Genomic DNA, 14,996 nt, shown 5'->3' on the forward strand with positions numbered 1-14,996 from the left:
GCACAACTCTGCATAGCCTGTAATTCCATTAACATGCCAACTTTAAACTTAGCCTGCAAGGTAATGCCTTGTTACAGCCCAGGTGCACCCCTACAGGTGCATTCATTTTGAGTATACAGTAACTCAAAGAATATATTCCCATATGGCTAGCTAATAGTTTCATTTAGTAACACTATAAATTAAACCTTGATAGTGTTCACAGGCTGACAATAGGGTATTCAGTATGAAAAAAATAGTTCTATCTATCTATCTATCTATCTATCTAAGTTATGATCTGGAGATTATATCTGGACAGTGTGTTGCAGAGAACTGGGTACTAGGAGGTGATGAATAGGTAACTAGACACGAAGAATGGTGGCGAGCTTGACACATAGTTGATCTTCTGATGATAACCCCGGATACCTAGGTGTAAAACTCATAGACTAACACTCAGCAGGTCTTCATGCCTATAAGAGCCACTTTTCACATAAGACTTTATACATCTACCGGTACTGGGATGCCCACCAGGACTTATGCCACTGGCGACAGTACGAGCTTACCCCCAAGACGACCAGAGTTATCAGTCAGCAGAAAAGACAGGGACAGAAAGCAAAAGTATGAGACCAAGTTTGGGTCAGAGGACAGGCTAACAGAGAGGAGACTAAGTACAGGAACTAAGAGGTATGGAAAAGACAATGTAATGCAAGGAGCCGTGGTGATGAAGGCTTAATGTGGTAGTTATGTATGAAGCAGCTGAATGTAAATGACAATGATAATGGACTGTAGCAGATACACCAAAGAGAAAGACAAGACAAAGAATAAATGCTTTGTGGAAGAATCCACACTACACCCGAGGAAAAGTAGACAGGATCCAGACAGGACTGGGAGAGGCAATAACCGACTGACAGCCAGGATATACAGATTAAATAGACAGGCAGGGAACAGGTATAAACTAATACATAATGACATAGAATACTCCAGGCCAGTAGATATTACTGCTGGCAACTGAAGAGACAGCTGCAAAGGAGCAATACTACTGTAGGAGAAGATAGACAAGGACAGAGAGACTGAGACCAGGAATTGTTCTGAGGACAGACTAATAGGGGTGTGACTATGTACATGGATAAAAGGCCTGAGAGAGAGACTGTAGTGGAATGGGACTGTGGTAGTAGAGACAAATACGGTGGTTGTGTGAAGCAGCTGTATGCAAATAAAATGATAATGGATAGCAAGCAGAAAGACCAAAGATATGGACAAGACAAAGAAATAAGTACAGTATAGTGTGGAAGAATCCACACTGCAGCTAATGCTAAGACAGTCAGGACTTGGTCTGGCAAGGACACTCCGGCACAGAATCTAACAGGACTGGATTATGAAACAGAGAGCCAAAGGCTTCCGCGGTAACCAGGATCTATGACCAGCATGGATTAATGGACAGACTGGGAATATAAAGGGATCACCAACCAATGAAAAGGTTAAAGGTTAATGGTTAATGCCCCCTTTAATTAATGATAATATGCAGCCATGCACTGCACATCCAGACTTTCTTCTAATTAAAAGTTTCATAGTTTCTGAGGTTGAAAAAAGGCTGTGCATCTATCTATTAAGGTCTGTTCTGTCTCAAACATAAATGTGCAGTAGGAGCTGAGGGCAGGGCAAGACTGAGCTGTGGGTGGGGTGCACAAAACAATACATAGTGTATATAGATGTCTATTCACCAGGCGGTCCCATCTGTGATGCGCGGAGTCAGCAGGGTGGTCCTTCTGCACATACACCGCTGTTGACCTCCCAGGAGGCTGCAGAGCCTGATGGGGGTCAGGAGGGCGGAGCCAGCACCAAGTGCTGGCCAGAGAGCAGGGAAGTATTGAGGTTCCCTGCAGTTACCACACAACAGTTCAAGTTGGCGAACCTGAACTCCATGGAGAGCCCGCCATTACTTCATGAATTGAACTTACCATACAAAAGTATGGTGAGAGCGATTCAGCCGTGGAGCGGGGTTGCCGCTGCAGAAGTCAGGAACTTCTCCACGGTAACCTGCCTTGTGTATAGCATGAAGCAGAGAAAAGCCCAGTTTAACGCAAAGCAGAGCTTTTCTTTGCTTTATGAATAGACTCCATAGCAGCTATAAATATAACATTATAACTAAATTACATATGTTTAGCAACCCTCTTTTCTGTGGAAACAGACTATTAATTTTGAGGATTTTTTTCCTGATTGCACTAATTAGCTCAAATTAACTTATGAGAAAGAGCATTAAAAAGTACTATTTTTGTTTAGAATGTGACATAATTCATTATGCAGTGCAAAATATACCTGTGGTCAGGAATGGGTAAGAAATGTGCTCCGATTAAATTTTTCCTTGAAGAATCAGTGTTCTAAACTGAAATATCTATGCCACAAAAGTCAACAATGAAACCTGCCATTAAATCTTCCCTATAGTCTTACAATTTGTGACATCATTGTAAACCATAATGTAATCTCTTTTTAAGACAAATGCTATTTGCAATTCATGTTTGGAAATTGCATTTCACTCCATTGGCCGGATCATTTCTACTCAAGTGTCACATTGCCTCAACAAGAGATTTGTTACAGCAGCATACTGTGTTCAGCTTATCACAGCAATATACTTCAGAGCACTGAATTTCAAAATATATCTACTGTTTTCAATTTCATTTGATGAAATGGCTAAACATTTATTCATTTAAACAAAGACAAAAACTGATCTTCTGCAAAATGGATAACAGTAATTGATTCTGGGAAACAGTAATCATTTTCTCAATATTTCATATTGTGTACTTACAAAAGTGTAACTATGCTCAGATCCCTGCATTAATAGTAGAGCAGTTTCCTGGCTGTCATCAATATGCATGCTAGATTCTACATTTATGCTTTAGTAATGGCTTTTAGGTAAACAATGGCTGTTAAAGAAAACCATTTTGGAAGAATAAATAAGATAAAATACAAAGGTGCTGTGTTGAATTTATAATGAGAGTACAAAATACAGTGCAATAACACGAGCTACAGACTATGCTTGTGTCTTGTATTTAATCAATCTGTATTTTGCTGTAGCTTTTTAAAGAAGGTAATGAAAGGCTGCAGAGATATAGAAATGGATCATTTATTTTTTTTAAAGAAAAAAATTGAATTGTTAATTTGAAGCCCAATTGCACCTGCTGTTTTGAAAAAATAGTGATTTTGTTTTGATGTATAGTATTGTCATATTTCTGTTTTGGTTGTGCACCTGCTGCATTTATGTAGAAAAAGACTGTACACAGGGTCATTTGCCATCAACAAAAGATCTGTATGTGCAGTACATTTCATTTAAGTAGAAATGTGCCTATTTGTATGCTGTGCTGCCATCAGAAATAGTTAGGGCCACCCTGGTGAGTCATGAGAGCACAGGGGAAAGGTGGGTGTTGGGGGCAGCAATGTCTGGATATGGGAGAGTTGCAACTAGAGGGTCACAGGACAGGCAAGACTGTACCTGGGGGATTCAGGACAGGGAGGGCTGGAATTGTGGGAAATACAGGACTGGAAGGGTTGGACTTTTTGGGGCACAGGGATGGCTAAACATGGAAGTGGGTGGCACAGGGCAGGGAAGGCTCAACCTTAATGGAGGCACAGCTAGAGAGGGGAGTGGAGCAGCTGAAGAGGGCCTGAATCGAGCACAAATAAAAAAAATTAACTACTGTATTACAATCGATTATATTTAACCATCAGTTGCCATTTTTCTATCAGTGTTCAGTGCATTCCTGTTAGGGATGTGCACCGGGCCATTTTTTCGGTTTTGTGTTTTGGTTTTGGATCTGGATCTCCTTCATTTTTTGGATCTGGAATTGTTTTTGCCAAAACCACCCTTTGCGGGTTTTGGTTTTGGTATTGGTTTTGGATCTGTATTTTTTTCAAAAAAATCATCAAAACAGCTAAAATACCAGAATGTGTGGGTGTTTTTGTTCCTACAGTATTATTAACCTCAATAACATTAATTTCCACTCACTTCCAGACTAATCTGAACACATCATAGCTCACAATATTGTTTTCATCCAGTTTAGACCAAAAGGTTGCACCGAGGTAGCTGGACGGAGCAGCAGCAGCCCTTGGATGTATGTACTGGGAGGATAAAATATTAAAAAAAATGTATTTTAAAAAGACGCATTAGGCAAGGCTCAAGATTTCAGTTCACAAAAAGATGATTAAGGCAAAGAAGAATAATAAAAAAATATTTTAGATATAATTTATTTAATTTACTTTTATTTCAATTTATTTTAATTTAATTTAATTTATTTAGAATCAAATTTTTCATTTCCTCAAAGATATCTATGCAGAAAGTTCACTTTATGAGTGTGGAGAATTTATTTATAGTCATTTAATTTAAATTTATCTAATTTATAATTATTATTAATAATATTAATTTGAATTAATTACAATGTGGTGATAAGAAGAGTTATTAAAATAGGACAATAAGTTATAACAAGAATATGAGCTACAGACACCACACCCTGAAATGAACGGAGCACACCTGGATGTATTCTGGAAGGATACAGCACAATATATATATAAAAAAAGGTCTTTTATTTTGGATGGACTGACAGAACACCCCTAGATGCATCACTGTATTTTTTGTCAGTCACTCTATACCCGACACTTGATCCGTGCAGCATGCACCCTCATTGGTGAGAGAGATATATATTTCAGTGCATGCAGTACAGCAGACATATAGCCCGATCTTTTTGTTGCACACCCTGAATATATTATATTCTGTATGTGGATTACTTCCCGATATTGTTAGAAATAAGGGAAATTTACTGCATACTATTTTATATTTGACATCAATAAGATATGCTTAAGGGCTTAGCTGCATATATTTTAACTACATCTCAAATTGGATGGTATTGAAATTAAGTGACACATACAGGTTGAGTATCCCTTATCCAAAATGCTTGGGACCAGAGGTATTTTGGATATCAGATTTTTCCATGTTTTGGAATAATTGCATACCATAATGAGATATCATGGTGATAGGACATAAGTCTAAGCACAGAATGCATTTATGTTTCATATACACCTTATACATACAGCCTGAAGGTATTTTTAGCCAATATTTTTAATAACTGTGTGCATTAAACAAAGTGTGTGTACATTCACACAATTCATTTATGTTTCATATACACCTTATACACACAGCCTGAAGGTCATTTAATACAATATTTTTTATAACTGTGTGTATTAAAATTTGTGCACATTGAGCCATCAGAAAACAAAGGTTTCACTATCTCACTCTCACTCAAAAAATTCTGAATTTCAGAATATTCCATATTTCGGAATATTTGGATATGGGATACTCAACCTGTACTGTGAAAACATCATAGATCTATATGATCTATAGATACCCTAACCTGCACATGAATAGTGTGATTTAAAAAAGAGTTTTGTGAACATCATTTTACTTTTTGTAATCTTATACATGTTATATCTTTAAGAGCATGCCGTATGCTGTGTGACGTGCACTATATGAGCCCTGCAATGCATAAGTAACAGGGCTATTTGTGCCAATCACCATATACTTGACAGCTCTACTTTAACTTTTTTTAACCTGTTGTTGGTTCTCACTCTCTCATTCTCAATCCTATACCATGTGGCAAGATGGAAGAAAAGCAGAAGTGAGACAACAATAGTACATACAGGGACTTCTCTTAATTCTCAGAGTGCATTTACATTTCATGACACTTATCGATGCGTACCACCAACACTGGCGGACTAACCGGATCTCCCATCTGGGACTATATGAGTGGTATTTTGTACAATACCTTTGTGGTATCCATTTTCCGTAATATGAAGCATATATGTGACATTTCCACATATAATTGACCACTGTTATCTGCATGAATTTATCCCATTATGGTATTCACTACTTAAATTTGAGGTCTATATTGTTACCCTCATAGGTAATTTATGATCATTGCTTATTTGTGAATACACACTGCTTTCTCTGAAATGTCAATAGCACACCAAGGCACTGTGACAATAGGTGCAAGCATAGCATTTGTTGACATACCCTACTGGAGATGCCCAATCTCATCTGGTCTTGGAAGCCAAGCAGTGGAAGGCTGGGTCAGTACTTGGATGGGAGACTACCTTGGAACACCCAGGTACTGCAACTTACCGCTACTTGCCATTCTTATGTTGTCACCAGTAGGAAGCATCATAGAGAAAGTCAGTATATCCCGCACCTTGGCCTTTGACCTATGATTCATCCCCTTGCAACAACTTTTGCCCATGGGATTTATGCAGGACAAATGACGATCATATCTTTCTAGCATACGGACACCACTCAAGAAATCTTACACTGTGGCACTATACTGACCACTACATATACAATCCACCTTATTAACCATTATAGCTTGTAGCTATAAATTGTTTATTCCAATTCATAATTTTGCTGTATTATTGACACGTAATGGTAATATTGGAACTCCCTAATTTTAACATATTGTATTTGAACTTAATAGTCCTTCTGAAGTTAAGTGCTCCCCAACAAGAGTCTTCTACTTTCTACTCCCTCTGTGTTTAAATTGATACTTCCTGACTCAGGGGAGCACCACTGATGGTCACAATATATACACTACATAGACAAGAATAAGTGCTTAAGTGTATGGTTACTCAAATAAGAAGCAAATTATTTAATAAAAATGACTATTTTCAGAGGACAATCACCAGATATACATTACATTACCTTCAACAAGAGCAGGTTCCCCCACAACCACTTGTTAATAGCACACTGGGGTACAGCACAAACAAAATAATAGATATATTTTTTTATAATTATCATTTTAGGCTTTTTGTTTTAAATTTTACTATTTTAATTTTACACTGGGGCAGAGCCCCTGGTTGGATGGACAGATCACTCCTTTAAGATGCAGCAGACAGAGCACTCCTTCAAATACATAATAGAAATGTATTTTTGACTTTGGATCACACACAGATATATAGCAGTAGTGTATGGCAGCTGCAGCACTAGTAGTCAGAGTGACACATCAATAGAAATATTTTTTTTTGCTTTGGATCACACACAGATATATACAGCAGTAGTGTACGGTAGTACTAGTAGTCATCACTGAGTAACACACCAATAGAAATATATATTTTGCTCTGGATCACACACAGAGGATATACAGCAGTAATGTACGGCAGCCGCAGCACTAGTAGTCAGAGTGACACACCAATAGAAATATATTTTTTGCTTTTGGTCACATACAGAGGATATATAGCAGTAGTGTATGGCAGTACACAGCCCCTTATAGACAAAAAACACCTGGTCCTATACATACACAGCCACAGTATGCTACTATGCAGAGCCCTAACACAGTGATAGCACACCCAATTCAACTCTCCTGCAAAACAACTCCTCTGCTCTCTCCTGCCCCTCTGCTCTCTCCTGCCCCCCTTTGCTCTCCCCTGCCCCCCTTTGCTCTCTCCTGCTCCCCATTGAGCTCTCCTTGCTTGCTCCTTCCCTATATGCACACAGCACAGAAGGAACACGTCCTTACTGTGCACTCTCCAAGTCTGGAGTGAAGATGGTGCCGATCACCGGGACTATATATAGAATCCAAAACCTTCAAGATCCAACAGCGGGATGATGACATTTTGCCTCATTTTTGGATCCAAGTTAGGCACACAACACCAATCCTGACTTGAATCCGGGCTCGAATCCCCAAGTCCGGGTGGGTTCGGTTCTCGGGGATCTGAACCCGCTCATCCCTAATTCCTGTCACACCAGGCACCAATTTTGAAATGCTGTTGCTGTCTGTCCATCACTGGCTGCCGGAAATTGGTCTGCTGGTGGCCCAGACTCCCTCTATGTTAAGGCCTGGGACACCAGTCCTTGCAGTTACCTCTGATGGTTGCCCTACTTGTATGTACTTCCACATGTATATGTGCCAGTCCACTTTACACTTGAAGTATCCCAGTTCAAATGCTTTGTCCGACGTTAGTCCTGTCTACAACCATTTTTGGACTAGTATCAATTTACATAACAAGGCGGCAGAGCCCCCTGTGCCGGCTCTGCCCCAGAATTGCATGACATCATGATGTTGCAACAAATGTGCAAGGCAGCCAACACTGTGAAATATGTCATTGCCTTGAGCATTCTGAAGACATCATCAGTGGCTGTACATGCTGCAGGGTGCATGCCTGGAGCGTCCAAATGATACTCTGGGTGGCAGTGCAGCATTAATTCTGACTGCAGAGTGCCACAACAGATACCCCGCTAACAGGGTCGGACTGGCCCACAGTGGTACCAGGGAAACCACCGGTAGACCCCACTGCCTGAGGGCCCACTCCTTCCTCTAGGGATCAGGTTCCAGACTGTGCACTTGTATTATACTTGGTAGATATGTTGCCTTACACTGCACTAGACTATTGTGTATTTCAAGCCTCTGTGGAGTCTGGCCACACCCTCTTTGTAGGCTGGCCACACCCTTAAGTATGGGCCCCTATCACTGCATCCCCCGGGTGGGCCCTTCATGCCCCAGTCCATCACTGCCTGCTAACCAAATGCAGAGGTCATAGGGCAGCAATCGTGCCACCCCATGGCCCTGTCTCTGTGCAACCTCACTGCCCACACACCCGTAGTTATGCACCTGACTGTTATTTTAACATTTTCATTATTCATCTCATCCTTATTCTCTCTTCAGTAATTTTGTTTATTTCTTGTGTCCCATTAGTTTACCTACATATATATTTGTGTTTACAAAACAATTTTTTTTACCTGGATGGTGTTAAAGGCACCCCACTGAAACAATGGCAGATGCCAGATAACTCCCATCACAGTGGACATGAACACTTTTGCAGGGAGTATTTGAACCAGTATTTGCAACCTCCACCCATTAATGCTCATTTAAATATCTTTTACCAGAACTTTACATTTTCTTTGGACACTTAAGGGAATTCCTGTGGCTAGTTCATGCACATTAGGCAATACCTTGAGTGCCCTGATATACACCATCTTTATGAGTAGAAGGAGTAAAATATTGTACCTCCCCAGACAATATAATTTTCACTTGCTAAATCATGTACTTTATTTTGCTTTGCTCTACTTCTGTTCAATAAGTACTGTACGCTGCAATTTAATGAACACTGTAGAGTTATAATGTAAAAGTGCAGCTCTCAGTGCTGTCAGGGGGCCTAATTCAGACCTGATCGCTGTTTAATGCACACACAAGCAGCATTCACAAATGTGCGAATAGAACGCAAGCGTGTAAGCAGACATAAAAACATGCCCATCACGCACGAGTGCACACAAATGTGCAGCAGTGCACAAAAGAGGTGTTTACTATTTTGAATCGCACGGGAGCGATGCGTTCGCAAGGTTGAAAATCTCATCGCTTTCCACATGGAGCTTATTTTACATGTTCGTTGCATTTGCTAGCTTGCAAATAATCGCACAATGATGGGGGGTTTTCCAACATATATAAAACAATCACCCTAAGGAATTGTAATGTGATTGATCAATTAAGTGATCGAACACTGCAAAATGAAGAATTTGACAACCTAATTGCTCAATAACATTCAGCAATTAAGGCAACGAAACATACTGTTTGCACAAAATATGTTTGTTGTCCTACAGTATTTGCACAATACACTTAATACTATTTTTAAAAACTATATATTCAGATATGTAGTCTTTTAAAATAGTGATGTGGTAAACCCCAAATATAAAAAAAGGAAAGAGACATAAACTAAATGTAGCAAAAACATAAAAAAAATATATTGAAGTAACAGAGGTTAGATGATATAGTAAAAAAGCCAGATAAAAAGGTACAATATTCACAATAGCAGTTTTTTGATCGTTTACTGTTTTTTTAAATAAAATTTTTAGATTTTTTTCAAACAAATTATTAAAATAAATGTAATAAATTGGCAACATTGCCCAGCAGGGCCTGGATGTTGGCTTGCATTGCCAGAAGCTCCCTCCTTATGGCCTGGTCACGATCTCCAACCTCAGGATCTGTAATAAGTGGGGAAGAATGTGAAAAAAATAAAAATAAAAACATAAAAGCATATTCTGTAAATCTTCATCACTACAATCCATTAAGAAAGGCACTGCAAAGCTGATTATGCTTTTCACATATGCTACTGATTAATAACATAAAAACTTAAGGCCCCCATCCACTATTCCGATTTGGGCAGTATTCTTCAGATTTTGACGCATCTGACCGTCACATCTGAAGAAAAGTGTCTTCCGATCCGATGCGCACTCCCATGTCAGATATGTCTGAACTACAGATCTCTGAGGCTGCCCCAACTATTTATCTGAATCTGAAGAAATCTGGTGCACATCGGAGTGTTTTTTTTTTTACTTCAGCTATACCAGATCAGATTCATCTGAAGCGTCACTTGACTGGCATCCCCCTGGCCACTCCCACCCACCACAGGACACAGCAGCAGCAGCATCAGATCAAGCGCATGTAGCATGTGTGCATCAGATATATCTGATATGATCTGGCACATGATAGATCGCATCAGATATATCTGAAGTGAATGTAGTGAAAATTAAAGCCAGGGTCCAATCCGATTCCCTGGATGCTCCCGGGAGAGTTCCTAAGAAATCTGATGTGATCTGCAGTTCAGACAAGTCTGAGTAGTGGATGGGGGCCTTTACACTCACATCGTCAAACAATTATTAGCATACATATTTTCAAATTAAATATATATTTATCTCCCTTTATCAAGTCAAAACAAACAAATCCCATATACCCTATGCATCTGTCATGTTAACACCCATCTTATGTGGTGGTCTCACACACATCTTAAGATGGTCCTGTAAAATTAGCTAAAGTATTCAGACAAGCCTTTTGAGATGGCCACACACCTAAAGATTTATCTGTCAGATCTGGCTGGTTGTAATGAAAATCTGGTAATGGATGAAAGCAAATGACAATTGACCATTTGCTTCTAAAGGCTTTAAAACGGACAAAAAGGTTGTTCAGACAAATTGGTTAAATCAAATGGATTTAACCAATTTGTCTGATTGATCATTTTTGTCTGTTTTCCAGTGTTTGGGACCAAATGGTACTGTAATTGTCATTTGCGCTCATCCATTACCATACTTTCATTCTAACCAGCCAGTTCTGACAGATAAATCTTTAGGTGTATGGCCAGCTTCAGATGCACCTACAACACATGACTTTCTAAATCCTTTCACAATTAAATTAAATTCAAATACATAATGAATGTCTTTGCAATGTTATTGGTGCACTATGATAGTAGTAGAATTACTTCCTAGCATTGTTTGAAACTCTGAATTACAGTACATATACTTTGGGGTTTTTTTTTAAACAGGGCTGTTATGACCAACTTTGCTAAACAATTAATGTTTTTCTCTAATCTGTTGCAGTACATGTGTCTTCAACCTGTGTCCCTCCAGCTGATGTGGAACTACACGTCCAAGCATGGCCTGCCTCAGTGATAGCATGCCATAATAGCCAAACTGTGGCAGGGAATGCTGGGATGTGTATTTACACATCATCTGCAGGGACACAAGTTAAAGACACATGTTGTTGTATATAATTAAACAAAAAAAATATAATATATTAGTTTAACTAAAAATATGCTTACTATCCACCATATCTGGCAACTCATCCTCCTCCTCATCTGGGTCCATAGTCGCCCACTCTGCCTCCTCATCCTCATCTTCTTCCAAAGAGGGGGATGGAGGTTGGATGGGGGAAGGGGCTTGAAAGAGGGTGGGAGGTTGGATGGGGGAAAGGTGCTTGAAAGGGGGTGGGAGGTTAGATGGGAGAAGCAGTATCAGATTGAATGGGGGATGGAACATGAGGTGTTACAGAGGTTCAGATGGAGTTAAAGTTTGAGGGGGAGCTAGGTTCAAATGGGGCTGAAGTTTAAGGGGGACGGAGGTTCAGATGGGGTTGAAGTTTGAGAGGGGAGGGTGGTTCAGAGGGGGGTGGAATATTGAGAGGGGAGGGTGGTTGAGAGGGGGTGATAGAGGCAGAAAGGGAGTTTGATGGGGGGATGGATCTTAAGGGGTTGTGGGGCTTTGATGAGGGGAGGGACTGTGCTGCTGCTGCCTCCTACTCCTCCTTTGTGCTCTGCCTGAGGAGAGAGGAACACAGTTATATGTTAGTTTTTAAACATTAATTTTTCATGAAAATACAACCACATTAGCTACTCTATAATGCACAATTATAAATTTGTTTTTGTTAGTATTTTACCATTGTGCAATCAATATAATAAATGTTAATTGAAAAGTCCAAATGAATTCTAAATAAATTGTATAATTGTGTAAACACAATAAAACATGTTCTTATGGCATATGCACTGTTCAGTATGTGTGTGGGTTGTTTGTTTACTCATTTTAAAATAATGGAAATTACATATCATCATACAACCCACACACATACGGTATACATGCATACTTACATCTATGCATACATTAGCACTGTCTACAGGCTAAACAACATACACACATTTATTGATGCAAATATTACTATTCATTTAACTGCAAACACACTCATGCAAATACAAATGCTTTAGTATGCATTACTTACTGTCCAGTATTTGCTGGCACAGTTGCGCCGGGTGTGGACCCTCTCACGCAGTTTTCTATGGACCTCCGCGTAGGCCGCACGCTTACGGGCTATTGACACATATGGGCCCGTGTGGCCTACGTGGCGGTCCATGACTATGGTGAGGAGCCACAACTTCCAGATTGAGAATGCGGCAGCTCGCATGGTGCCAATGGCGTATTAACCATAATTGCAAATATTTATATTGTCTGGCTGCTGTTGATTGGTCGACAGCTGTGATGCTCTTAAAAATAAATAAGCTTTATTGCTATTAATGTACATTAACAGTGTGGTCTGTGTTCTCAGTTGCAAATGCAATTGCGAGTGTATGCTACCTTAAGTAGTGTATTCGCAAAATACTTACCAAACGTCTGTTCCTCACTCAACTATACATTGCAGGATTTTTGTGTTTGTTTCATTATATAGTTTCCAAAAAATAGGGGGGAAAAATTAGCAACAAACAAACTAAACATATGGAGCATCATTTTTACACAATTAATAGTAATTGTTATTGGTTACAAAACACATAGCTTCATTTTTCCTTAAAAAAAATCTATGTTGCATACAAAACACTACTTGTACTGTAACTGTTCATTAACTCATGAGATGATTAATTTAAAACAAAAAATATATCTTTAAGCTACAGCAACTAACATTGCTGTAAATAGGAATATTTAACACACAAATGCAGTAATAATGTTTTGAATAAAATTATAATCTTCCATCAATTTTGTATGTATAATAGTTTTTTTTGTAGTAGCTATTCAAATCTCTCAAAAATCAAACATGGATTTAACAACACCAATAAACACTTGTCTGACATGCTCATAACTCAAACATACCTGAAATATTGTGCCACTATTCTATCCCTAAGGGCATGGCCGTATTGAGTTTCCGAGCCACGCCTCCATGTATGGCCGACCCCTGGCTCATCATCCTCTGGGTCCAAAATGAGGTTTTGGGCCAACTCCACACACCTCCTTACAGCAATATTGTGCAGTATTGCACACAGGACCACTATCTTACTAACCATTGCTGGCGAATACATGAGGTTGCCACCAGTGTAATGGAGCACCTTAAAATGGCCTTTTGGAAGCCCAACCGTGTGCTCCACCACCTGTCTGGTGACTGTAAGTGCGGAATTAAATGCAGATCGTGGTCCTGGTATTGGTGTGCTGTAAGGAGTCATGAGCCAGGGGGTGCAAGGATATCCATGATCTTCTGCAAAAACACATAAAAAATAACTACATAAATATGGTTATCAATTAGACAACAACACAACTGAAACTTTACTACATGATGTGGCTCCAACTCACCCCAGATCCACGCATCTTGGCCTTCCAACATGATTCATTTTTGCCATATCCCTGATAGCCATATCACGTGGGAATCATGGGCACTTCCTGGGTATGGGCATTCAGGAAAAGGATCTGAAGGGATGGGCCACAAACAACCATCACATTCAAAGAGTGGAACATTTTTCTGTTCCTAAAGTTTATTTCATTATGTGATGGTGCCACAAGTGAAACGTGTGTACCATCCACTACCCCAATAATGTGTGGGAAGCGACCATCTTCACAGAATTGGTGCTGCACCACAGCTAGGGACTCCACATCCAAGGGCATTGATATGAACTGCTTAGTTCTTTTGAAGAACGCAGCAATGGCGTGCCTCAGAATCCTTGAGAATGAGGCCTGAGAGACACCTGCCAGGACTCCAACTATATGCTGGTAAGACCATGAGATGCAAAAATGTAAGACAGCAATGAACTGTGTCAGTGGTGGAATTGCTGTAGGATTGCGAATTGTACTCTCTAGATCACTCTCTATTATTAAGAGAGTTTCTAGGATGACATGAGGGGGCAGCCTATAGCGCTGCACCACCTCATCATCTGGCATTCCAAAAAGGGTGACATGAGTTTGAAAGACACTAGGCCTTGCACGCCTCCTTTGCCTTTCAAAGATGAGGGGCAGGTGGGGGTTGACCGTATAACGCATACAGGTATGCAGCCGTCGCCAACTGAAATACACATTTAACAGAGTGTTAATTCATAAACCAATGATTGGTACCAAACATTCATGTCTACCAATTCTCATTTCATAAATCCATTTACAGGTGTGGTGTAATCCATCTCTAAATTGTGCACAACAGGAGGAAAGGAACATTGTATACATTTTCTTAAAAATACAATACAAATAAAGAACAAAATAAACCACACACACCAAACCAACACAATGAGCATGCATAAACTTACCAGATGAAAACACCCAGAAAAAAACAAACAGAAAAAGGTTGCTAATAACTTTAAAAGACTACTTTGGGCAAAAAAGAAAAAGAAAGGTCACTTGAGAAGAAAAGAAAAAACAAACACTTAATATGCACTCTAAAGATGTGTACACACGGTGAGATATTTTCTTTCAATTTTGACTATAT

The sequence above is a fragment of the Pseudophryne corroboree genome, chromosome 1 (genome assembly GCF_028390025.1).
Source record: "Pseudophryne corroboree isolate aPseCor3 chromosome 1, aPseCor3.hap2, whole genome shotgun sequence".
NCBI classification, from domain to species: Eukaryota; Metazoa; Chordata; class Amphibia; order Anura; family Myobatrachidae; genus Pseudophryne; species Pseudophryne corroboree.